Source organism: Pelodiscus sinensis, chromosome 8 (genome assembly GCF_049634645.1).
Source record: "Pelodiscus sinensis isolate JC-2024 chromosome 8, ASM4963464v1, whole genome shotgun sequence".
NCBI lineage: Eukaryota > Metazoa > Chordata > Testudines > Trionychidae > Pelodiscus > Pelodiscus sinensis.
The window spans coordinates 40,495,607-40,521,840 of record NC_134718.1 but is presented as its reverse complement, the minus strand read 5'-3'; the positions used below and the strand labels follow the sequence as shown (position 1 = coordinate 40,521,840).

The 26,234-nt window shown below is 47.6% G+C and overlaps 1 protein-coding gene and 1 long non-coding RNA gene across 4 annotated transcripts in view; one reads left to right on the top strand and one right to left on the bottom strand.

Moving 5' to 3' along the window:
- Positions 1 to 11,707, bottom strand: part of PCGF5 (polycomb group ring finger 5) — a 122,784-nt gene extending 111,077 nt beyond the window's left edge. For both annotated transcript variants that reach the window (XM_025181858.2, XM_025181859.2), the window contains exon 1: positions 11,310 to 11,707. The gene's annotated coding sequence lies outside the window, so the exon portion shown is untranslated. The remainder of the gene's footprint in view (positions 1 to 11,309) is intronic.
- Positions 11,293 to 26,234, top strand: part of LOC142830410 (uncharacterized) — a 51,061-nt gene continuing 36,119 nt past the window's right edge. Inside the window, exon 1 of one of the 2 annotated variants that reach the window (XR_012905628.1) lies at positions 11,293 to 11,353. This is a non-coding gene — a long non-coding RNA (uncharacterized LOC142830410). The remainder of the gene's footprint in view (positions 11,354 to 26,234) is intronic. The other variant, XR_012905627.1, reaches the window with a different exon arrangement.

Below are 26,234 nucleotides of genomic sequence, written 5' to 3'. Positions count from 1 at the left end.
TGGACACGCTACCTTGGACTTAGAGCTGAAGCACTGGGGAGTAATTAGTTTGAATTAGTCTGAGGAGTAATTAGTTCGAAATAGCAGTCCCGGAGTGTCCACACTGCCATTATTTTGAAATAACTAGTTTGGAATTTGTGTTACTCCTGATGAAAAGCAAGAGTACAGATTTCTAATTCCATGGCCCATTATTTCAAAATAACGGGCTTGGTAGCGTGGATGCTCTGCTTATACATTTGACCTTGGGGGGTTATTTCAAAATAAAGTCCTAGTGTAGACCAGGGCTCAGGCTGCAAATTAAGCCTCATTACTACCTGTCCTATCTTCAGCAGATATGGAGAACAATTGATCTAACTATTCCTTCACTATGACTAGATTTCCAAGAGTTGATCCTTAGCAGTGAATAAAAGCCATGATTTTCTGGCATTAAACCAGCATCTGGATGATATCATGATGCTGTTTTCCTTCTCTGGTGAATAATGTCATTACACTTGCACTAACTAGTAGTGCTGTTTCTGTATGGGAGTCCTGGGACTCTTATCCTCTTGCCTCATTTCCAGTAAATCAGCCACTCATTCGTAACACCCTTACTATTCCAACTCGATAAAAAAAAAAAGAACTCATCTCATATGGCTGTCTGATCTGATAGTTGGCTAACTAGTACTGAAATGCCACCTCAACAATATGGCATTTTATTATTAAGGTAGAAGCCATTTCAAAAATTCCAGCTTTTAAGGAAGTCTTGATCCTGACTGAAATTACTATGCACTACCACAATATCAAAATTAATAATAAATATAATTAATTATATATATGTAACATCCAGCTGCAGGGACTGTGCTGTTATTTAGCTCTAATTTACCCTTTGGTGTCTTCTAAGAGCCCAGCAAGCAGTAGGGGATGTAAAATCCTGCTTACTTGGTTAACCAGTTAAACATGAAGATTAACCAGCCAACCAATTAATGTGAGGGTGCCTGATTGGAGAAGTTTAATCTGTACAAGAATACACCATCTTAAAATATAAAAAGAAATCACTTCTGTTCTGCTCCACCAAGAAACCTCAATGGCTTTATGTCTTTGCATGAGATAGCTCCACTGGATCACATGTCAGAAGCAGCTGACATGTGCCTGAGAGGGAGGCAGGGGCTCTCCATATGCTGTCCTTGCCCTGAGTGTTGATTCCTCAGCTCCAACTGGCGGGAACAGCAGCCAAAGTGAGCTGCGGGGGCAGCACATGTGGGCAAGGACCAGAGGCACAGCGAGGGTGTTATGCGCCCGGGGGCAAATGCAAAATGTGTGACCCCTCCCTTCCCTGCTGCCGCAACGTGGCAGGGCCCCAACCTGGTGCATGGCTGAGCCCAACTCTGGGAGGAGAGGGGACGCTTGTACCACATCTTCCCCCGCCCCCTTCAGTTTGGGGCCAGGCCCCCGCACACATTAACCCACAGTTGGAGATGGAGGAGGATGGAGCTAAGAGCGGAGAGGCAGGAAGGAGGCTCCAGCCAGTGGTGTCGGGTGGAGGAGGAGCAGGCAAGCTGAGCTGACAGGGGGAGTGGAGGGGGACTAAATTGGTGCCCCCCTAGCGTGGTGCCCGGGGGCAACTGCCCCCCGCCTTCCCCCACTACGCCACTGTCAAGGGCATTGTGTGGAGTCACCTGCCCCTCATAGAGCGGCAGAGACATGTTGGCTGCTTCTGGGAGCTTCATGGAGCCAGGGCAGACGGGGAGCCTGCCTTAACCCCACTGCACCTCCATTTGGGAGCTGCCCGAGATAAACATTGCCCAGTCCACACCCTTAATCCCCTCCCGCACCTCAAACCCTCTGTCCCAGTATTGAGCCTCCTCCTGTACCCAAATGCCTTCTTAGAGCCTGCACTCCCCTGCACTGTAGCCCATTCCCCCGGACTCATCCCAGAGCCACCTCTGATAGGGATGCCAATGGATATCCAGTTCAATGGTTACTGAGAAAGCATCATCCTTAACAGGTGATGCTTACTGGATATCGGTTAACTGGTAACCAGGAGCAACCCCCTCCCCCACTGCCCGGCTGTTGGTGGAGGGCTGCTCCAGCCCCGCTGGGCCCCCCACGCAGGGCTGTTGATTCCCTACCCCCACACAGGAGCCGGCAGGGGCAGTCGCAGCAACGGCAACTCCATGGGGTTGCTGGAGCTTAACACATATAATCAAGAGCAAAATTTAGGCTTACTTGTTATTCCTCTTCATTCTTGTTACTGACAATTTGTTTAATACTACTTGTCTTATGTCATGCTCTGGTGCTTAGGGAGAATACTCTATTATCCCTGAAGTAAAATGGCATGGGGTTTGGTTTGTTTTTAGAAGATTTTGGCAAAATCCTAAATCGAGAGTCCTTTTAAAAAATGTATTATTACAGCAATACCTAATTGACAAACTATAAGTTGTTAGAAAATACTTTATAGGTGACCAACAATTAGAAAAACACACATGTGGATGAAAAGATTGCTGGTGTGGACTACAGAGTATGGGTGAATTAGGAAACAATATCTTAACTTCTGAGGATTCAGTACTCTGAGAGCTGAACAACTCCCAGTAGCTTCCATGTACAAATTTTCAAGCCCCGCTGAGAAGGAAGCCCTTTTCTTTTTGAGTCTCCGCCTTAGTACCTTTTGGGCAAATACGATTATCATTGTGCTTAAGGCAAAAGGGTATATTACAATGGTTGAAACATGGATATTTATCTCCCTTTCTGTTCTTAAGATTCTTCATTGAAAAACAAACCGCTGGACAAAGAACTAAGAAAGCTGCTTGCAAGTTCAGTTTAATATGTCTTCCATTACTCCTTGTAGTATCTGGTGCAGGAGAGACCAAACTGGCTGAAATGAGTGGAATTCAGAACTTTAAGAACTTTTGAAGGGCAAAATTCTGCAGTTGAATTATACTCTGTAAACTTCACTGATATCAGTGAAGGGGCATAAGATGTCAGCCAGTGCAAATTTGTCACTAAGCTGCCAATATCAGCTTGTTGGAAAGAGTGAAAGCTTCTAGTCTGGAGTGATGGAACTTAAGATAAAGAAATTTAAGAAGTTAGTTCAAATTCAATTCCACATTTTAAAACTAAGTGATATGAAATTGCTAAGAGTTCTGCTCAGTTAAAAATAATTGTACAGCTTATGCAATTCTATACTAAACCTAAGGAAGCCCATTACACAATAACAACAACAACAAAACCCTCCTCTGACTTTGCACCAAGCAATTAGTAATGGGAAATGAACATTTCACTTTTAAGTTACCAGATCAAATGTGAACTGGGTCGATAGTCACAATAAATTTGTTTCCATATGAGGGCTGTTCAGTATTTTACACTTAATAAGAGCTGGTAGCAGCAATAGTTCAGTGAAAATATGTATCCTTCATTATCACAAAACCATCACAAAGGTATCTTTATAGCCAATTTTCATAGAGAGGACAAAGAATGGATATTAAAACACCATTCCTCCCCTATACTTGCACTTAAAAGTTGTCTTGGCACATGATTGAGGCTGCTGCCTGTGCTATACCTCGTCTGTTGATAAAGGGCTTCAGCCTCAAAGGCTGTCAAACCGGCATTTTTCATAACCACTACACTCACTGAAAAAAATAGTTAAGAAAAAGCATAATAGAGGACTAGACTATCAAGGGAAATGGTTAAGACACCAATACCACAGAAACTCAGGAATAAGTTAGAAAAGACATAATAACAGAAACGATAAAATAAATGGAGAAGGAAAGGTGGCAGGTTGTTACAGTGGTCTTTTACTCTCTACGGGTATGTCTACACTACCCCGCTAGTTCGAACTAGCGGGGTAATGTAGGCATACCTCACTTGCAAATTAAGCCCGGGATTTGAATTTCCTGGGCTTCATTTGCATAAGCGGGGCTCCGCCATTTTTAAATCCCCGCTTGTTCGAACACTGTGCCGCGCGGCTACACGCGGCACAAACTAGGTAGTTCGAACTAGGCTTCCTAGTTCGAACTACCGTTACTCCTCATTCCACGAGGAGTAACGGTAGTTCGAACTAGGAAGCCTAGTTCGAACTACCTAGTTCGTGCCGCGTGTAGCCGCGCGGCACAGGGTTCGAACAAGCGGGGATTTAAAAATGGCGGAGCCCCGCTTATGCAAATGAAGCCCGGGAAATTCAAATCCCGGGCTTCATTTTCAAGTGCGGTATGCCTACATTACCCTCCTAGTTCGAACTAGGAGGGTAGTGTAGACATACCCTACATTATTTTGATTTATATTTGTAACTATCAAAAGAAATTATACCTATTTTAGATATACATAATGCATTGCATAATATGTAGGAATTGACGACATATATCTTTATTCCAGAGTTTTTGGACAAATGATCCACAAACTAATGTGTATTCTGTGGAGAATGTTAAAGGGGGAATATTGCATTTTACTAGTTTTGTTTCCAGTAGAGTTGCTTTCTATCGCAGTAGTCTGAACTTTGCTTTGGATCACTGCATGTGTCTAGCAAGGGTCTATAAAGCAGGAACTAGGGTGAGGAAGTATCTCATTAATTTTTTCCAATTGGGAGGCTGACTATTCATTTCCAGTGTTAGGTACCTGGAAGAGATTTACTGGAAGGTGCTACTGGCATGAACCTTCAATGGCATAGTCTGTGAAGCAACTGATAACATCTAATACTTCATAAGCAAGATTTAATACTTTATACTCAATTTTTTTTAAAAGTGGGGATAGTAGGGGATTGATTTAAAGTTTGGTTTATCGCTGTGTATATCCCCGTAAAAACTACTCTTACTTCATAGAAGACAAAAGCAACAAGATTCAAAGGTCACCTGATGCTCCCCTTTATCTGCTCCCTCACATGCCTTTACTACCATTATTCTTGGTTTATGCTATGTAGAATATAACAATCAAAAAGAGGGTGCTATGCTCTACTTTAAAGCATTTGGCACTCTGCCATTCCATCTCACTTTACTCTGTGTATTTTACAGGCTGCAAAATTAAATTTACAATCTCTGAATTTTACTTTGAAGCCCATGGTGAACACAGAGCACAAAAGGAAAAAACTAGACCATTTATACTGCTAGTTTTATAGACCATTTATACTGCTAGTTTTCTTTCTTAAGTGCAATTCTACTTTTGTTCCAGATAATACCCAAATAGCATGAGTTTTCTTCTTTTTGTCTCTTTGTGCAGTGTTAGTTTGGTATGTTTAAATTATCAATATTAAATTTTCCACTTCTGTGTTAACTTGGTCATATTACAAACCTAGTTCTGATGCATACTTTATTAATTTAAAAGGACCTACTTTTGTTTAGTATGTCCAATATTGCTGAGCTACCACTGCTATTCAGACTAAGTTTTAGTAACTTTTGAACTTCCTGACTTTTGGAGGTAAAAATGGTCAGAGTAAATACTGAATTAACCTAGTCTTTTTGCATCCAACATAAGAACATAAGCCACCTGTCTGTTGCTACAGAATTTATTTATGAAGTGCCATTGTCTTCTCCTCTGTATGAACACAGAAGATGGTATAACCCCTCACGACTAACAGTACCGTATAGAAAACTAACAGCAACCCTGTCCAGGAACATTTTTGCTTTCACAGAATCATAGGGTTGAAGAGAACTCAGGAGGTCACTGAGTCCAACCCTCTGCCCAACGCAGGACCAATCCCAAATAAATCATCCTAGTCAGGGCTTTGTCAAACTTAAAAAACTTCTAGTGATGGAGAATCTACCATGTCCCTAGGTAACCCATTCCAGTGCTTCACTACTCTCCTAGTAAAATAGTTTTTTCCTTATATACAAGCTAGACCCCTGCCACTGCAACTAGAGACCATTGCTTCCAGAGGCTTAGCGAGGATGTTATGCGCCCAGGGCAAAGGCACAATTTGCTTTCCGCCCCTCCCAATAATTTGTTACTAGCTGTGGGATTTTACACATTCCAATCTGCGTTGGGAGGGGAACATGCAAACAGGGTTTGGCTTGGACCCTCCGTGCTGCCCCCGTCTGGCCAAAGGGCAGAATTTGCCACTTGGGAAGTGGGAGTTCGCAGCCCGCAAGGCAAGCAGGGCCTGGCAGTTTGGGGTGACAATCAATTGCACCCACGTGGGTGACCGAAGCCGGAGAATTCTTTGAGCTCCGTGTGGGGGCAGCCTGCTGTGTGCATCCGGTGTGTCCGAGCCAAGCCTGGCAGCATGACGGTGGCTCGTGGGAAGTTCGGGACCCGGGGCTTCCAAAGGAGGCTGACAAGGCCAGGCTGCAAAGGGACCAGGGTTAAAACTGCTGTGCAGGTCCCGGGTGACCTGATCCGACGGTCAATAGCAGACACCAACCACAATATCACTCCTGTTGCTCCCACTTCTAAGCTTAATCCAAAGACTTATCAATAGGCTTTTCTCCCACTTTATGCTGGATCTCTGAGTAATCATAGAATCATAGAATCATAGGACTGGAAGGGACCTCGAGAGGTCATCGAGTCCAGCCCCCCGCCCTCAAGGCAGGACCAAGCTCCGTCTACACCATCCCTGACAGATGTCTATCTAACCTGTTCTTAAATATCTCCAGACAGGGAGATTCCACCACCTCCCTTGGCAATTTATTCCAATATTTGACCACCCTGACAGTTAGGAATTTTTTCCTAATGTCCAATCTAAACCTCCCCTGCTGCACTTTAAGCCCATTACTCCTTGTCTTGTCCTCAGAAACCAAGAGGAACAAATTTTCTCCTTCCTCCTTGTGACACCCTTTTAGATATTTGAAAGCTGCTATCATGTCCCCCCTTAATCTTCTTTTTTCCAAACTAAACAAGCCCAGTTCATGAAGCCTGGCTTCATAGGTCATGTTCTCTAAACCTTTAATCATTCTTGTCGCTCTTCTCTGCACCCTTTCCAATTTCTCCACATCTTTCTTGAAATGTGGCACCCAGAACTGGACACAGTACTCCAGCTGAGGCCTAACTAGTGCAGAGTAGAGCGGCAGAATGACTTCACGAGTTTTGCTTACAACACACCTGTTGATACAACCTAGAATCATATTTGCTTTTTTTGCAACAGCATCACACTGTTGACTCATATTCAACTTGTGGTCCACTATGACCCCTAGATCCCTTTCCGCCATGCTCCTTCCTAGACAGTCGCTTCCCATCTTGTATGTATGGAACTGATTGTTCCTTCCTAAGTGGAGCACTTTGCATTTCTCTTTATTAAACCTCATCCTGTTTACCTCTGACCATTTCTCTAACTTGCTAAGGTCATTTTGAATGATGTCCCTATCCTCCAAAGAAGTCGCAACCTCACCCAGTTTGGTATCATCTGCAAACTTAATAAGCGTACTCTCTATCCCAATATCTACATCATTGATGAAGATATTGAACAGTACGGGTCCCAAAACAGACCCTTGAGGAACTCCACTTGTTATCCCTTTCCAGCAGGATTTAGAACCGTTAACAACAACTCTCTGACTACGGTTATCCAGCCAATTATGCACCCACCTTATCGTGGCCCTATCTAAGTTATATTTGCCTAGTTTATCAATAAGAATATCATGCGAGACCGTATCAAATGCCTTACTAAAGTCTAGGTATATGACATCCACCGCTTCTCCCTTATCCACAAGGCTCGTTATCTTATCAAAGAAACTGTTCTTATCATACTGTTCTCTTGCATACAGTGCAACTCCTCTACCTTTTCTCCCCTGCCCACTTCTTTCCTGGCCTCTTCTCCAGAAGAGCTGCAGACATGAAATAAATAAGGCCCTACTAAATTCATGGCTGTGAAAAACACATCACAGGGCATGAACTCTCGTCTCCCCCATGTGAAATCGGGTCTGTTATACAGGTTCGCCCTCCCTGGTCTGGCACCCTTGGGACCTGACTGGTCCCAGATGAGAGACTGCGCCAGACATGGGGAGTTCACATCTGGCCCCTTCTGCTACTGGCTCCCTCAGCCCTGGACTGGCTGCCCCCAAGCCGCTGGCCTTGCTGCCCTGCTGGCCCCCACATCCTCTTCTCTGCTATGCCAGGCAGCCCAGCTCCAGTCCAGCTCCCTGCATGCAAAGCTCCTGGCAGCACCCGACTGCCTTGTTGGGAAGTGCTTGGCAGCACAGCTGTAGGGAGCCTAGCCACCAGCCCTGTACTAGGACTCTCTGGTCCTGGAACATATTGCTGGACCAGGGAGTCCTGGTTTACAGAGGTTCATCCTGTACCACTTTGATCCTAAACTATACAGATTTCACAGAGTAAACAAGTGGTTTTCTAACTGGGAGTCACAACTCAAAAGTGGACTGCAGGAGGGGTTGCAAGGTTATTGTAAGTGGGTAATGATATTGCCACCCTTACTTCTGTGCTCCCTTCAGAGCCGGGTGAATAGGAAACAGTGGTTGGTCAGCTGGGAGCCCAGCTCTGAAGCCATCACTTCAATAGTTGCAGTGCAGAAGTAAGGATGGCAAGACCATGCCATGCCACCCTTACTACTGTGTTGCTGCCTTCAGAGCTGGACAGTCAGAGAGTGGTGTTTGCTAGACAAGTTCCCAGCTCTGAACACATCATCCTGCTAGCCACAGCGATGAGCTATGGGTATCAATACCATACTATGCCAACTCTGCACTGCTGCCTCCAGAGTGAGGTGCAGGAGAGTAGTGGCTGCTGGCTAAGGGCACAGCTCTGAAGGCAGCAGCACAGAAGTAAAGGTAGAAATATCATGCCATGCATCCTTACTTCTGCATTGCTGCTGGCAGTGGCGCAGCCTTCAGAGCTGGGCTCCCAGCTAGAAGCCCCTAATCTCCAGCTGCCCAGTTCTGAAGGCAGCACTGCTGTCAGCAGCAGCAGCACAGAGTGGCAACTAGGGATGCTAAATTTAGTTTAATCAACTAGTTGATGGATTTTCCATAGAATAGTTGGTTAGTTGCTAAGCGGGGGAGCCACAGAGGGGTTAGCTCCTGGCCCTTGGAGCTAACCCTGCTGTGCTCCAGCCTTTTAATATGTTAAGAGCCAGTAGGGATCGGGAGTGGGCCAGGAATCAGCTGATTTCCCAGCTCATGCCCAGTCCCCGCTGCCCCTCTGCATCCCCTGCCCTGTGCAGAGACAATGATGTGAGGAACCAGCTTTTAAGCCAGCTCCCCCCAGCACCAGCTCCAGCTCCCGCTCCTCCTCCTCCCACTTGCTGCCTCTGATAGACAGCAAGGGGGGGGGGGGAATCAATTAGTCGAGGGACTAGATGACTATCCAGTAAGCTTTTGCTTAGCGGATCGTCAACTAGTTGCTTACATCCCTAGTGGCAACACTGCGACCTCTCTAATAATAACCTTGCAACTCCCTGACATCCCCATTTTGGAGGAGAACCTAATACAGTTATAAAACTAACATTTAAGATTTAAATAGCTGAAATTATGTAATTTATTATTTTTAAAATCCTATGACTGTGAAATTGATCAAAATGTACCATAAATCTGGTAGGGCCATAGAGATAAAGGATATATGACAAGCAGAAGAGAAAGTGGGGGCTTCAATGGAGACTGTCAAATGCACACACACATACTACTTGACATAATATTATGTTTTTGGATTGTAGGTGCCTGAATATGTATAGCACTTTCCCATGCTTTACTTGGCTGTTCCACTCTTGAATGGAGGGTGGCATTCAGACTGCAGGTAAGGAGAGGAATTGTTTTTGTAAATATAGTGACACTGCTTCCATACAGATGACCGCAGACAGAAGTCAAGGAAAAGTTAGAATTATGCAAATGTGATTCCAAATAGAAGCTTCAAAGGGAGCAGGATCAGACTCTAGTTTATGGAAGGGTGTAACTGTTTCACATTTATTAAGTAAACTGGCTCAACTTTTCCCCAAAATACAGAATGCTTGGAATACACTTTTATTTTGAGATGTCAATATTTTGGCATGCAATCAAAACCCCTTTGAAAACCTTTGTGTTTGGCAAAGAATGTCCTTGGCTTACGTTTCACAGATCTATAACTATAGAATTTCATATTTTAAATTGGATTTGAACAGGAAAAAATAACGTAGTGCTTCTTGACCTGCACCCCTAGTATCAATGATGAGACATTGGCAATCTTAATATCATTATTGTCACATAGTAAATCAAGGGTTGGTTAGTCCATAAAGGCACAGGTTACCATTCAATCCAATCTCTTCTGACCATGCCAAGAATAAAACAATTGAGTGTTGCAAGACTTTCACAATTCTAGAACTAGCCTCAGGAAACCTGGGTGGGATTTTGAGCACAAAGTACATTCTATTCCCTCTTCCCACCTCCCACAGTTTCAGAAACTGACATTGAGTTTTCACTATCAACAACAATGTATTGTGTGTGTATAGACATGTGTGTGAAAGATGATTAACCAGCCCTTATTACAAAGAGATGATGATTCACTGTCATCTCCAGATCATACTAATGTACTAAACATGTTCAAGAATGAAGCAAAAACCAAGTTCTTAAAACTTTTTTACTCAAATATTTATTTTTTAAGGTGAGAAATATACAGAGTAAGAGGAAGGAAGTGTGCAATGAGGAACTACAAAGGACTATTTCATTTCCATCACAACCTTTGGAAAACACACCCAACTGTATAGTGTAAGAAGAGCTCATTGGTTTTGCCTGGGGACTCAGACAAGTGTGTCTGCCAGTTCTGCACTGGCTACATCCTTTGGGCCATGACTAGTCCCTCTATCCCCAACTACTTGGAGAGGAAAATGCACAGGAACACCTCCCTATGCAACAGAGGACTTCTTGTCTCTCCTTATATAATAATCCAACCGAATCAAAACGGAAGCCAACCACGCTGCCACGGAGCGTTAACGAGAGAAAATTACCCTAAGAACACTACTGTGGACCAGAACCTATTCCTCGCTAACTAGCCACCTAGTCGCTTTGCTAGGAAAATCCTGGGTAGAAGCAGCACACGCAGCAGTCAAATGCAAACCTTGTTACCCAACAGCAAATGTGCTGCTGCTGCTGCTGCAAGTCCCCAGCAGGAAGCTACAAGCATCACAAACTGCAGCTGCTTCTTCCAAACACATTTCATGGTCTCTCTTTCTCTCCCCCTCTCTCCAGCCAGAAATCTCAGCTCGTTCAGCCTCTGCCCGCACTGACGCAGGCTCTCTAATTAAAGGGAAATAAAGGAGAAAGTTACTCTGTGGCTCTCTGCGGCGGTCCCTTGGAGACCCTGTCACATCTCTCCTGCCTGGCTGCGGCTGCTCTTCCCTGCAACATGATTCAACAGCAATGGCACGTTAAGCAACTTGTTACGACACCTGCCGGCCCCTCCTCCCCCGCACCCCGGGCAGACGGGCCCCTTACCTTGCCACAAGAGGCCCTGAGCTGGGAGGGAGCGCGGGCGGCAGGTAACGCGAGGGCGCTCGGGAGCCGGCCGGCGGGCGGGGGAGCGCGCGGCGGAGCGGAGTGCGAGGGAGCGGCGCGGGGGGCGGAGGACTTTCCCAGGCTTGTTTACGCATTGCTGCCCTGTTCCGCGCGCACCCTGCACGCTCTGATTGGACACTAAGTGGGGCACAGCCTGTCGCCCGCCTGCCCTTGGAGCCACGCCGCCGCTGCCTGCCACTGGCCCCGGCCGGGCCGCTAGGGGCTGCCGAGCCCCGCTGCGGAGCCCGGGACCCGCCGCCCTGCTCCAGGAGCTGCCCTCCCCGGCGCCGCAGATGCCCAGATGAGCATGTGCACAGCGGCTGCACAGGCCCAGTAGCGCCGGGAAGCCCCAGCGAGGCTGCTGCTGCCGCCGCTGCCGCCCTTACCCGGCCAGTTGCCTGGCAGAGGGACCCGGAGCCGCGCGGGGCGGAGCGAGGGACGCGTCTCGGGTGGGCAGCCGCGGAGGTGCCGGCTGGGGGCGTGCGGAGTGGAGGAGCAGGGCGGGGGACGGGGAGAAGGCTGAGCCTGCTGGGGGCGAGGAGCGGCCAGGAGCAGAGGAGGAGGGAGACACGAATAGAAAGAGCCCGAATGTCTGCCCGGGTGCTTGGCCTGCGTCCCGGTGGGCGCGGAGCGAGTGGCGCCCTCTTCCCAAGCCGCTGCTCCAGCGTGTAAACCATTCACGCGTCCATCTACGTTGCGGTCTCCGCCAGCTGGCGCCCCTGTACTCCCTCTGTGAGGAAGCAACAGGTCGTCACGGCACGCAGACGCCTGTCCAGACTGAACAAAGCAAAGCAAAGCTCTGCTGCAAGTTCTGGCGCACGGGTGCTTCGGGCAGACTTGGTTCGCTTCCCCATAATACGGATTTGGGAGTGAATGCAACCTAAACTAATGCTTTGGCGGGGAACAGCTCGTGTAGAAAAACGCCACTTCCGTCTCCGCTACCTTCCATCCAACGCCTATTCGGAACTTTCATATAGAGTGAGGTTCTTTTATTATTGTGTTAATTGGGGCTCGGGTCTTGTGGCTGAGAATTTCTAGTGTTGAAATCGAGGAAATAATGAGCTCAATAATAAAAGTTGATTAAAGAAACTCACTGATTCCTTTCCCTTCCCCCTCCTCTCCCCAGCTTTAGATGATGTTTTACAAGTGCAATATAATAGTACCCCCATGTTTTGGTATCTATGTTCAGCACAGGGTAGAACTCTTCATCATGGAAGATCCATCCTACTGTTTCAGCATGGGCATTTGGAGTTACAACTCCAGTTTATCTGTATTGCCTTAATTTTTCTAGACAGGCATTCATATTCTCCTCCCCCCCCCTCCGCGCCCCCATCACAGAAGCTTGAGTGGCCTGTTATTGCACTGCATCTTGTATGACTAGCAATAATCCCCTTGCTGGAACCATTGTGTGGCAGAGTGTAGAACAAGAAATACTGATTCACAAATGTTTCTTGGTCACTTGATGATGGTGTAGGAGTTGTTAGCAGGGAAACCACCTGTCTTTCAATCTTCTGGAGCTTCTTGTGCAAGTGAGCACTTCCTGGGTCCTCACCCTGTGGTACATCAGCTCAATTAGATATTTGCCTAGTTTTACAACATGCTACGTAACGAGTAGGGATGTTAGGTGTTGGGTAATTGAATAGCCATGTAACCGCATGAAATCTTTGTGGTAACAGGACTATTCGATGGTTCCTGGGGTCGGGGCTGGCAGCCAGTGCACTCCTGGCCCCACTCCTAGGGAACCCTCTGCCACCCCCTGTGCCAGGACCCCACAGCCCGGGGTCTTGCCGCTGGCCATGCCACGCCGGAGCTAGTGGCTAGCTGGGCAGGGCTGCAGCGGCCGCTCTTTGCGCGGTGGGCTCGGCCCCGGGCTGGCCTGGCGGAGATGCCCCCATGCCAGGGACCTGTGGCTCAGAGCCCGCCCCAGGAGGCCATAGAGGGAGCTGCAGTGAAAGCATGTCCTGCCTCGAGCCAAGCCAGGTTGGGGCTCCGTGCACGAGTGTGTGCCTAGTGCTGGCAGCGAGGGGGCGGAGCCAGGCAATGCAGCCGCGCCTAAAGGAACAGAGCGCTCCAGGTGAGCCCCTCGCCATTGCCAGAGCCCTGCAGCAGCATTTGGCAGGCACGGAAACTGAAGCACAATGTGAGGCAGAATCATGCGCCCTCCCCACGCAGCCAGTGGTGGTGCTGGGGCCAGAGCTTCTGGCTGCACTTCCCTGAGGTCAGTCTGCTCGGCCACATGCGGCAAGGTCTGGCCAGGAATCCAATTCCTCCTCTACCACAAACCTTCCCAGGTCCACCTCCCACTCCCACCCAGGGCCACCCAGGGCCTTGATCTTCCCCTGCATGGGCAAGGCCCCTCAACCTGGACCCTCTGGGGCAGCCTGCACAAGCCAGCTGGAGAACACCCTGGGCCTCCCTTGTGACAGGTCTCAGTGGCCCCAGTAGTGGGGGTTACTCATGGAAGCCACAGAACTCATTAGCAGTCCCTGGGGATCACCCCCAAGTGTGTGTGTGGGGGACGACTCCAGGGAGGGATGGGGGGGGGGGAATCAGGGAAAAGGGGGCAGGGGGAGGCATCAGGAGGGTGCAGGGGTGAGGGAAGGTGCAGGTGCCAGGGGATTCTGTGGGTGAAGCAGAAGGGCAGACACCTGCAGGGGAGGGACTAGCACCAGAGGAGAGAGGCAGGGCAGGTTTGTAGAGGGAGGTGTTAGAAGAGATGAGGAAGGGTAGCTCACATGATCAGAGTGGGGCTACTGGAAGAACATAAGAACAGCCGTACTGGGTCAGACCAAAGATCCATCTAGCCCAGTATCGGTGGACCGAAGACAATGATCAAGCGATTTGTCTCCTGCCATCCCTCTCCAGCCTCTGACAAACAAAGGCCAAGGACACCATTTTATCTCCTGGCTAATAGCCTTTTATGGACCTACCCTCCATGAAATTATCTAGCTTCTCTTTAAACTCTATTATAGTCCTAGCCTTCACAGCCTCCTCTGGCAAGGAGTTCCACAGGTTGACTACACGCTGTGTGAAGAACTTTCTTTTATTAGTTTTAAACTTGCTACCCATTAATTTCATTTGGTGTCCTCTAGTTCTTCTATTTAGGGAACGAATAAATAACTTTTTTTTATCGGCCCTCTCCACACCACTCATGATTTTATATACCTCTATCATATCCCCCCTCAGTCTCCTCTTTTCTAAACTGAAAAGTCCCAGTCGCTTTAACCTCTCCTCATATGGGACCCGTTCCAAACCCCTAATCATTTTAGTTGCCCTTTTCTGAACCCTTTCCAAGGCCAAAATATCTTTTTTGAGGTGAGGAGACCACATCTGTACACAATATTCAAGATGTGGGCGTACCATAGTTTTATACAAGGGCAGTAAGATATTCTGGGTCTTATTTTCTATCCCTTTCTTAATAATTCCTAGCATCCTATTTGCCTTTTTGACCACCACTGCACACTGTGTGGAAGTTTTCAGAGAACTGTCCACGATAACTCCAAGATCTCTTTCCTGATTTGTCGTAGCCAAATTAGCCCCCATCATACTGTATGTATAGTTGGGGTTATTTTTCCTGATGTGCATTACTTTACACTTTTCCACATTAAATTGCATTTGCCATTTTGTTGCCCAGTCACTCAGTTTGGTGAGATCTTCTTGGAGTCCCTCACAGTCTGTTTCTGTCTTGACTATCCTAAACAGTTTGGTATCATCTGCAAACTTTACCACCTCACTGCTTACCCCGTTCTCCAGATCATTTATGAATAAGTTGAACAGGATTGGTCCTAGGACTGACCTTTGGAGGACACCACTAGTTACCCCTCTCCATTCTGAAAATTTACCATTTATTCCTACCCTTTGTTTCCTGTCTTTTAACCAGTTCTAAATCCATGAAAGGACCTTTCCTCTTATCCCATGGCCATGTAATTTACACAAGAGCCTTTGGTGAGGGACCTTGTCAAAGGCTTTCTGAAAATCTAAGTATACTATATCTACTGGATCCCCCTTGTCTGCATGTTTGTTAATCCCTTCAAAGAACTCTAATAGATTAGTAAGACATGATTTCCCTTTACAGAAACCATGTTGACTTTTGTCCAACAAATTATGTTCTTCTACATGCTCCACAATTTTATTCTTTACTATTGTTTTGACTAATTTTCCCGGTACTGAAGTTAGACTTACTGGTCTGTAGTTGCCCGGATCGCCTCTAGAGCCCTTTTTAAATATTGGTGTCACGTTAGCTACCTTCCAGTCATTAGGTACGGAAGCCGATTTAAAGGATAGGTTACAAACAACATATAATAGTTCAGCAATTTCCCATTTGAGTTATTTTAGAACCCTTGGATGAATGCCATCCGGTCCCAGAGATTTGTTAACATTAAGTTTTTCTATTTGTTCCAAAACCTCCTCTAATGACACTTCAATCCGGGACAGTTCCTCAGATTCATCACCCACAAATGACGGTGCAGATTTGGGAATCTCCCCAACGTTCTCAGCCGTGAAGACTGAAGCAAAGAAATCATTTAGTTTCTCTGCAATGGCTTTATCGTCCTTGATTGCTCCTTTTATAGTTCGATCATCTAGGGGACCCACAGGTTTTTTAGCAGGCTTCCTGCTTCTAATGTACTTAAAAAACATTTTGTTATTTCTTTTTAAGTTTTTGGCTAGCTATTCCTCAAAATCTTTTTTTGCTTTTCTTATTACATTTTTACACTTGATTTGACAGTGTTTATGTTCCTTTCTATTTATTTCACTAGGATTGGACTTCCACTTCTTAAAAGATACTTTTTTGTCCCTCACTGCTTCTTTTACATGGTGGTTAAGCCACAGTGACTCTTTTTTAGGTCTCTTGCTATGTTTTTTAATTTGGGGTATACATTTAAGTTGGTCCTCTATTATGGTGTCTTTAAAAAGTTTCCATGCAGCTTTCAGGGATTTGGCTCTAGTCACTGTGCCTTTTAATTTCTGTTTAACTAACCTCCTCATTTTTGTGTAATTCCCCTTTTTGAAATTAAATGCCAGGGTGCTGGACTGCTGAGGTGTTCTTCCCACCACAGGAATGTTGAATGTTATTATGTTATGGTCACTATTCCCAAGCGGTCCTGTAACGGTTGTTTCCTAGACCTGATCCTGCGCTCCACTCAGGACTAAATCGAGAATTGCCTCTCTCCTTGTGGGTTCTGCTCAGCTGCTCCAAGAAGCAGTCATTTAAGCCATTGAGAAATTTTATCTCCGCTTCTCTTCCTGAGGTGACATGTATCCAGTCAATATGGGGGTAATTAAAATCCCCCATTATTATAGAGTTCTTTATTTTGGTAGCCTCTCTAAACTCCCTCAGCATTTCAATGTCAGTATCGCTGTCCTGGTCAGGTGGTCGGTAATATATCCCTACTGCTAATTTCTTATTATTGGAGCATGGAATTACTATCCGTAGCGATTCTATTGAACATGTTGATTCACTTAATATTTTTATTTCATTTGATTCTACATTATCTTTCACATACAGTGCCACTCCGCCACCCACGCGGCCTGCTCTGTCCTTTCTATATATTTTATATCCCGGTATGATTGTGTCCCACAGATTTTCCTCATTCCACCAGGTTTCAGTGATGCCTATTATGTCAATCTCCTCATTTAATACTAGGTACTCTAGTTCACCCATCTTATTAGTCAGACTCCTAGCATTTGTGTAGAAGCACTTTAAAATTTTGCCACTGCTTATTTGTCTGCCCTTTCCTGATGCATTGGATTCCTTTGAATGCGGTTGTTTGTCTGCTCTGGCCCATGGTTTACCCTCTCCCCTCCTCTCTTTCTGACTACAGCTTAGAGAATCTCTATCAATGGATTCTCCTCTAAGAGAAGTCTCCCTCCGATTTACGTGCATCTCCGCACCAATCAGCTTTCCTCCATCTCTTAGTTTAAAAACTGCTCTACGGCCCTTTTAACGTTTAGTGCCAGCAGTCTGGTTCCACCCTGGTTTAGGTAGAGCCCATCCTTCCTGTATAGGATCCCCCTCTCCCAAAAGTGTCCCCAGTTCCTAATAAATCCAAACCCCTCTTCCCTATACCATTGTCTCATTCACGCATTGAGACTCTGAAGCTCTGCCTGCCTACCTGGCCCTGTGCGTGGAACTGGAAGCATTTCCGAGAATGCCACCATAGAGGTCCTGGATTTCAGTCTCTTTCCTAGCAGCCTAAATTTGGCCTCCAGGACATCTCTCCTACCCTCCCCTACATCATTGGTACCTAACATGTACCACAACCACCGGCTCCTCCCCAGCACTACACATAAGTCTATCTAGATGCCTCAAGAGATCCGCAACCTTCGCACCAGGCAGGCAAGTGACCATACGGTTCTCCCAGTCATCACAAACCCAACTATCTATGTTTCTAACGATCAAATCACCCACTACTAACACCTGCCTCTTCCTAACTGGCATTCCCTCCCCCTCAGAGGTATCCTCCGTGCGAGAGGATACCGCAACATCCTCTGGGAGGAGGGTCCCAACTACGGGATGGTTTCCTTCTGCTCCCTTTGAATGCTCTGTTCCCTTGAGACTTTCATCCTCTTAAGAGCACTGGGGCTCTCAGACTGGAGGTGGGACAGTACTACAGTGTCCCGGAAAGTCTCATCAGCATATCTCTCTACCTCCCTTAGCTCCTCCAGTTCAGCCACCTTGACTTCCAAAGCCCGAACTCGGTCTCTGAAAGTCAGGAGCTCCTTGCAATGGGTGTACACATATGCCACCCGCCCACAGGGCAGGTAATCATACATGTTACACTCGATGCAATAAACAGGATAGCCCCCATTCTGCTGCTGGGCTTCTGTCTCCATTTTTCTAATGAATAAGTTTAAGTATAAATTGGGATTCTTTTTAAACCTCTGGAATATAGATTATTATAAGAGTTATGTTTTAAAGAAGGTCAGAAGTCACTAGGGCCCTCTAAACTCCCTCTCCAAACTCCCTGTTAGCTGTTCCTGTTCGCAAGCTCCTTGGTCGCTGAGTCACAGGCTTATATAGTTCTGGTAGCCCCTCCCCCTGACTGAGGCTCAGCCAATTAACAGAGGCTTCTAGATTTCAAACCTTTTAGAAGCTCCTTCAAACAAACCAACCAACCAACCAACCAGACAAACACAAGCTCAGCACACAGCAAATAACTCCCCACCTACACTAACACAGACTCCAGACAGCCACTTACCACAAGGGTCCTGTTTTTACTCCTCTTTTACCTGGAGAACTCTCTCTCCAAACTCCCTGTTAGCTGTTCCTGTTCGCAAAGAGTGGGCACAAGGAGGAGAGAAGGGCTGGTAACGGGGGGCAGGTTGCAGGAGGGCTGTGAGAAGGGCAGGAGTCAGGACAGCAGAGGAGGGCGAGGAGCAGCAGGCACCGGGGAGCTGATGGAACAAGGGGAGGAGACATGACAGCAGAGAGAAAAGGTAAAGGTTTAAAAATATTTATTAATAACTTGGGTGCCACAGTGGCACATCCAAACATGCCACATGAACTCAGTACAGGTACACAACACAAAATTCATTCTGCTCATGGGAGGAAACTCTTAGGCTACGTCTACACTGGCATGATTTTCCGGAAATGCTTTTAACGGAAAAAGTTTTCCGTTAAAAGTATTTCCGGAAAAGCACGTTTAGATTGGCAGGACGCTTTTCCGGAAAAGCGTCCTGCCAAAAGCGTCCGTGGCCAATCTAGACGCGATTTTCTGCAAAAAAGCCCCAATCGTCATTTTCGCGATCAGGGCTTTTTTGCGGAAAACACTACTGTGCTGTCTAAATGGGCCGTTTTCCGGAACAGTTTTCTGGAAAAAGACTTTTGCCCGAACAGGAGCAGTATAGATTTTCCGGAAAAGCACTGATGATTTTACATTAGATCATCAGTGCTTTTCCGGAAATTCAAGCGGCCAGTGTAGACAGCTGGCAAGTTTTTCCAGAAAAGCGGCTGATTTTCTGGAATAACTTGTCAGTGTAGACACAGCCTTAGGCTATGTCTACACTGGTGGTTTCTTGCACAAGAAGTCTTGTGCAAGAACATGTCCACACTGCCATGTGCGAGCTGTGCTTTTGCACAAGAGCATCCATGGCAGTGTGGACACTCTCTTGCCCAAGAAAGCTCCGATGGCCATTTTAGCCATAGGGGTTTCTTGTGCAAGAAATCCCTGCCAAGCATCCACACTGCCCTCATGCGCAAGAGAGCTTATACCTGTTAGAAAAGAGTGTAGCTCTTGTGCAAGATGCCCTGTCTTACCATGCTGTACTGTAAATGCTCTTGTGCAAGAGCAGGTGGACAGTGTGGAAGCCCTGTGGGTTCTTGCACAAGAATGGCTGTACTTGCACAAGAAGCCGCGAGTGTAGACATAGCCTTAGAGAGAACACTAAGCTAATTAGTGCATCTAGACTTAAAAACTAATTCGAATTAGAATTTTGCAAATTCAAACTAGCGCGTCCACACTGACTGGACGCTGGGTCGCATTTAAGGGCAGCTGAAACCGGTTCCAGCAGGGCATCAGGTCAGTAGTTGCTTTGTGTGGCTGCTGTGTGGGGCTATCTGAGGCTCGTGCTTAAAGGGACTCCCCTGGACAATCGGTTCTCAGCTTTTCCACTTGCTTGCCTACCTCGCCGAGGGACAGCAAAGCGTTTTTCTCTCCGCCTGCCTGTGTTGGTGCTTCCCATTGGGGACGCTGCCACAGTTGGCAACATGGAGCCAGAGCTCACCGTGGGCATGCTGCTCCAGTTTTTGGACTTGCTGCTGCAAGCCTGCCAACAATGGGTAGAGGATGCCTTGCATCACCTGGTGCACATCAGCCCTCTGACTCTCCCCCTGGCCTCCCCGGGGTTTGTGGAGGAGCAGCAGCAGCACCCGGACGCCAGCGTGCCCTGCCGCATCTGGTGTCTGGACACCAGCAGCGACTGGTGGGACCGCATCGTCCTGCAGCGCTGGGGAGACAGACAGTGGACCCAGAACTTCAGGATGAAAAAGGACACCTTCCTTGAGCTCTGCAGGTGCCGCCGCTGGTACTCCTCCAGGTTCCTGGTGAGCCTGCTGGCCCGGGTGCGGGTGGCTGTTGCAGGTGGGCTGGTGCGCCCTGCAGTCCCAGGTGCTGCGGCTGTGGTGAAACTAGAGCAGCGATCAGTTCTCCCTGGGGACATGGTGGGTGAAACCCAGCCTGCCTCAGCAAGGTGAGGTTGGCATGTGGGGAACGGTCCAGGGCCCCCGCATGACACCCAGCTGCTGCTCCATGGTGGGCAAGGCCCAGGTGCACAGTCCCTGGGCTCCCTCTTCCCCCACACCCTCCATACACATAAGGGGAGCATGATGGCACTCACATGCGGAGCCCTCCCCGGCCTCGGACGACACAGCCGATGTGCTATTTGGGGTGCCTTGGAGGTCCTGGGCAGACTCCTGGCTCTCGGCGTCCTCCTCCTCCTTGTCCAGGATGGGTCCCTCTGCCCTGGGGTCGATCACCACCCGGGGGGCACGGACAGCGTGAGCCCCCAGGATGCGGTCCAGGGCCTCAAAGTGGGGGCAGACCTCTGGGTTGGCCCCTGGCTGGGAGGCCCTGGAGTAGGACTGCTTCAGGTCCTTGACCTTGCAGCGGACCTGCTCCCGGGTCCTCATGTGTCCTCTGGTGGCCAGGCTGTCAGCCATGCAGCTGTAGACAGCCGCATTCCTGTGGCTAGTGTGGAGATCGTGGACGTTGGAAGCTTCCCCCCAAACCTCGATGAGGTCCATGATCTCCGTACTAGACCAGGCGGGTGCCCACCTCTTGCAGCCCCGGGCAGGCTCCTGTGAGCCGCCAGCCTGGTCCCGGGAAGAGGGGGAGGGCTGGGTGGCACTGCGTGGCTGGCTCATCCTGTGCCAGGTGCAGGATCTGCTGGCTGGGTGCTGGCAGGCTTGCAACTGGCATGAGCACCGTAGCCAGACCGTGCCCCTTTAAGGGCTCCGGGGCCGGGAGGGGGGCAGAAGAGTTTCCCTGGTTGTGCCCAGAGTGGCCACCAGGACAAGCTGGAAAGGCTAGCCTCCCCCTAGTTCGAATTAAGTGGCTACACAGCCCTTAATTCGAACTAGGTGTTAGTCCTCATAGAATGAGGTTTACCTAGTTCGAATTAAGCCCTTCGCTAGTTCAGATTAAGTTTGAACTTGCGGTTTGCATGTGTAGCGCCTCTAAAAGTTAATTCGAACTAATGGCTGTTAGTTCAAATTAACTTTGCAGTGTAGACATACCCTGGGAATCTCTCATGTTAACTAATTGTGTATAGTTGATGCGATAAACCGATGCAAAACGCATGCATGCATGCAGCCGAAAGTTGATCATTGACAGAGTAGAGGACCTGTCAGGAAGCCATTAGGATAACCCCAATCCTGACTGATAACCCCAGTCAATATGAACTAAAATTTCATAGGGTATGTTTACACTACAAAGTTAATTCGAACTAACAGACGTTAGTTCGAATTAACTTTCATAAGCGCTACACTAGCGCTCCGCTAGTTCGAACTTAATTTGAACTAGCGGAGTGCTTAGTTCAAACTAGGTAAATCTCATTGCACGAGGACTAAGCCTAGTTCGAACTTATTAGTTCGAATTAAGGGCTGTGTAACCCCTTAATTTGAACTAGTGGGAGGCTAGCCCTCCCCAGCTTTCCCTGGTGGCCACTCTGGGCACCACCAGGGAAACTCGTATGCCCCCCTCCCGGCCCCGGAGCCCTTAAAGGGGCACGGGCTGGCTACGGTGCCCGTGCCAGGTGCAAGCCTGCCAGCACCCAGCCAGCAGACCCTGCACCTGGCACGCCATAAGCCAGCCACCCAATGCCCCCCAGCCCTCCGCCTCTTCCCGGGACCAGGCTGGCAGCTCTCGGGAGCCTGGCCAGGACCGCAAGAGGCGGGCACCCGCCTGGTCTAGTGCAGACATTGTGGACCTTGTCCATGAACTCCGCACTAGGCACAGGAAAGTGGCCGTCTAGGGCAGGAGAGCTGCCAGCCTGGCCACCCAGGAGCAGGTGTGCATGAAAATCAAGGTGGTCCACTGAGACCCCCGACCCTGAGCCCTGAGCTTACAATGGCCGTCCTGGGTCAGACCAAAGGTCCATCTAGCCCAGTAGCCTGTCTGCCGACAGCAGCCAACCCTAGGTACCCTGGAGGGGATGGACCAAAGACAGTGACCAAGCCATTTGTCTTGTGCCATCCATCTCCAGCCTTCCACAAACTTTGGGCAGGGACACCATTTCTACCCCCTGGCTAATACCACTCCATGGACCCAACCTCCATGACTTGATCTAACTTCTCTTTAAACTCTGTTCTAGTTCTAGCCTTCACAGCCGCCTGCAGCAAGGAGTTCCACAGGTTGACTCTTTGCTTTGTGAAGAAAAACTTTCTGTTACTAGTTTGAAGCCTGCTACCCATTCCTTTCCTTTGGTGTCCTCTAGTCCTTCTATTATGGGAACTAATAGAGAACTTTTCTTTATGCACCCTCTCCACACCACTCTTGCTTTTATAGACTTCTATCATATCCCCCCTCCGTCTCCTCTAAGGTGAAAAGTCCCAGTCTCTTTAGCCTCTCTTCATATGGGACCTGTTCCAAACCCCTGATCGTTTTAGTTGCCTTCCCCTCTCCCACTCTCTCTCTTCCCCTCTCCCACCTCTTTTTCCCTGTCTCCCCGAGTTTTGTTCAATAAAGAGAGATTCTATTTTTGAACACACGTTTTCTTTATTTTGTACATCAGGAAGGGGGGCTAGGGAAGGGTAAGTGGAAGGAGGTGAGGGAGGAATGGGGTACGAGCTCCTGATGGGGAGGACTGGGCTGGCTCTGCAGGCTTCTCGGGGTGGAAGTTCTCCTGCAGCCCCCCGATTGCCCCATCCCCCCCGATGGCAGCCTGTGGCAAGTGCAGCCGGGGTGATGGCCAAGTGCTGTGATGTTCCACGTGTGGGCACTCAGGGCACTCCAAGCCAGGACTGCTTTGCAAGCGGGGAACCCCTGAGAACTGTCTGTCCGGGGTGTGGGTCGGGTCCCTTTAAGCGCAGCCCTCGGCTAGCCTGAGACAGCAGCTTCACGCTCTAAGTCCTCATCTGATGCCCTGCCAGCACTGCTTCCGGCCATCCTTAACCTCTGTTCAGGGTCCACTCTGTGTGGACATGCTAGTTCGAATTAGCAAAACGCTAATTCGAACTAGTTTTTAAGTCTAGCTGTGCTAATTCGAATGAGCTTAGTTCGAATTAACTAATTCGAATTAAGTTAGTTCGAATTAGTGCTGTAGTGTAGACATACCCATACAGATTACTTGTTTGGACTGCTCTATGTACTATACACTGAAATGAAAATCTAGTACAGTAAAACTCCGATAGTCCGGCTGTGACATAGTGGGGGGTAACTTGCTGGCTGCAGCATGGCCCAGCAGGGCAGGGGATGAGTTATTATGCAAAAGGGATCTCTCAACCTGTCTGACTAGCTACCCCCCAGGGAGAGAAACAAAGGAAGGTGGAATGCCGCCCCTGGCTGGCGGGCAGGGCTGGAGGAGAGTTGGTTAGTCTCTGTCTGGTATCATGGAGGAAGCAGCCTAGGCAACAGGCTGGGATTTAGGAGCCTAGAGCCCCCCCCATATCAAGGGGGGCTGAGGCATCGTAGGCCTACCCTGTAACCATCTGTGCTGTATCCTGGAGAGGCAATAAACTCCCTCTATTCTACTGGCTGGTGGAGTCTGTCCGTGCCATTTCGGGGGTGCAGGAGACGGGAAAACCCCAATGCGCCATCACACAGGCATCCACCCGTTCTGCACTCCCGATACTCCGGCATCAAAATGCCAAGTGCACCTGACCAGCTGATTAAAAAGCCTGCCACCCAGCACACGTGCTGGCTGTAACCAGACGGAGCAGAAGGTTGGGGGGGAAGGAAGGGGAGTGGGTTCGTTACAGTATGGAGAAGAGCATTTTGCTTCAGTGAAGGGGAAAGAGGAGGGGAGAGGGAGGGAGATTGTATCCTGGCCAGGTGTTTAGCCGTGCAGCTGTACCGGACCTCCTGATTCCCCGGCAAATCTGATAATCCAGCACCACCTAGGTCCAAAAGGTGCCGGATTATTGGAAGTCTACTGTATTTATATTCCAAATGATTTTTATAATTGAAGGGGAGAGGCATTAGGTTGGGGGTGCCTGGCTATGGGGGAGGGAGGAGGCATTAGGTCGGGGGGGCTGCCTCTGGGGGAGCAGAGGGGAGGATTGGGTTACAGTGGGGGTATGGGAGTGCCTGACTTTGGGGGAGAGCAAGGGGTTATTTTGGTTTTTATTTATTCCAAAATAAAAATCACAAAACGTATATTAATTTTATGTCAATTTTTTTGCAATTGCATGAATAATTATATCTTTATGCAAAATCTCAAACTTACAAAGTATCTGAAATTTTCACAGAAGCCTGTTCTATTTGATTAACCATGGTCTGCACTTGTTTTTATTTCAACAAAACAAGTTATATATCAATTTTTTTTTTAAGAATCCTACATTTATATTTACATTAAAAATTATATAAAATTAATTTTAAAATTATTTAATATGAGCAAACAATTTTACACATCAAATTATTGTAATATTATAAAACATACCTAATACATAATCTATAATAATAAATAGCTATGACTTTCCAACAAAGTAGATTTTCTTTGGTGGCCCTAGGGTTGCCAGGTGTCTGGTATTGGTGCCTTCCACCTGGCACCTAAAATGTTTTTTTTTGCGCTCAACAAATTTTTTGGTCAAACCATCTGGGATCCCTAGGTGGTCCTGAAGCCCTGAAAGCTATCAGTTTTCATTTGTGCGGCCCTCAGTAGGCTTCGAATTTGACATGCCTGGTCTAGATCATCCCTGATAGACATCTATCCAACCTGCTCTTAAATATCTCCAATGATGGAGATTCAACAATCTCTCTAGGCAATTTATTCCTGTATTTAACCACCTTGACAGTTAGGAAGCTTTTCCTAATGTCCAGCCTAAACCTCCCTTGTTGCAATTTAAGCTCATTCCTTCTTGTCCTATCATTAGAGGCCAAAGAGAACAATTGTTCTCCCTCTTGGTCACACCCTTTTAGATATCTGAAAACTGCTATCATGTCCCCTCTCAGTCTTCTCTTTTCTAAACTAAACAAGCCTAGTTCTTTCAGTCTTCCCTCTTAGCTCATATTTTCTAGGCCTTTAATAATTTTTGTTGCTTTTCTCTGGACCTTCTCCAATTTTTCCATTTCTTTCTTGAAGTGTGGTGCCCAGAACTGGACACAATACTCCAACTGAGGCCTAATCAGTGCAGAGTAGAGCAGAAGAATTACATCGTGTGTCCTGCTCACAACACTCCTGTTAATGCATCCCAGAATCTTGTTTCTAATGGTATAATGATGTAATTGTTAATAAATAAATGTCTCAAGTATTCATTTTCTGATACTCTTTTGGTTATAATTTGACCCTATGGATGAGAAATTAGATATGTCCTGGGGCTGCAGCCCCTAAATTCAAGATGGCCCAGGCCTCTGTCATTCTCTGAGAGGGCCTGCCAACTAGCACACAAGTTGTAGCAGATCTTCCAGTTAAATCAGATAGGGATGATTTCTCTCTTACCTGTTATGACAGCCAAGACAGTTTCCAGATGGGGAGCGTACATCATGTTTTCAGGCCAGTGCATAGTGTCATGATTTTCTCTGAAATCATAACAACTGGAGACTATTTATACGAAAGCTGAAATTCCAGAGTACAAACAGCCGTGTGGGAGAGATCCTGGGACACTTCTGGTGCCCCATCTGGAGCCCTCTGTTGGGGGAGAAGTAGAGCAAGAGGGCAAAAAGGGGAAAAATCAAAATATGAAAAACAAATTCAATGAGTTTTCCAGTA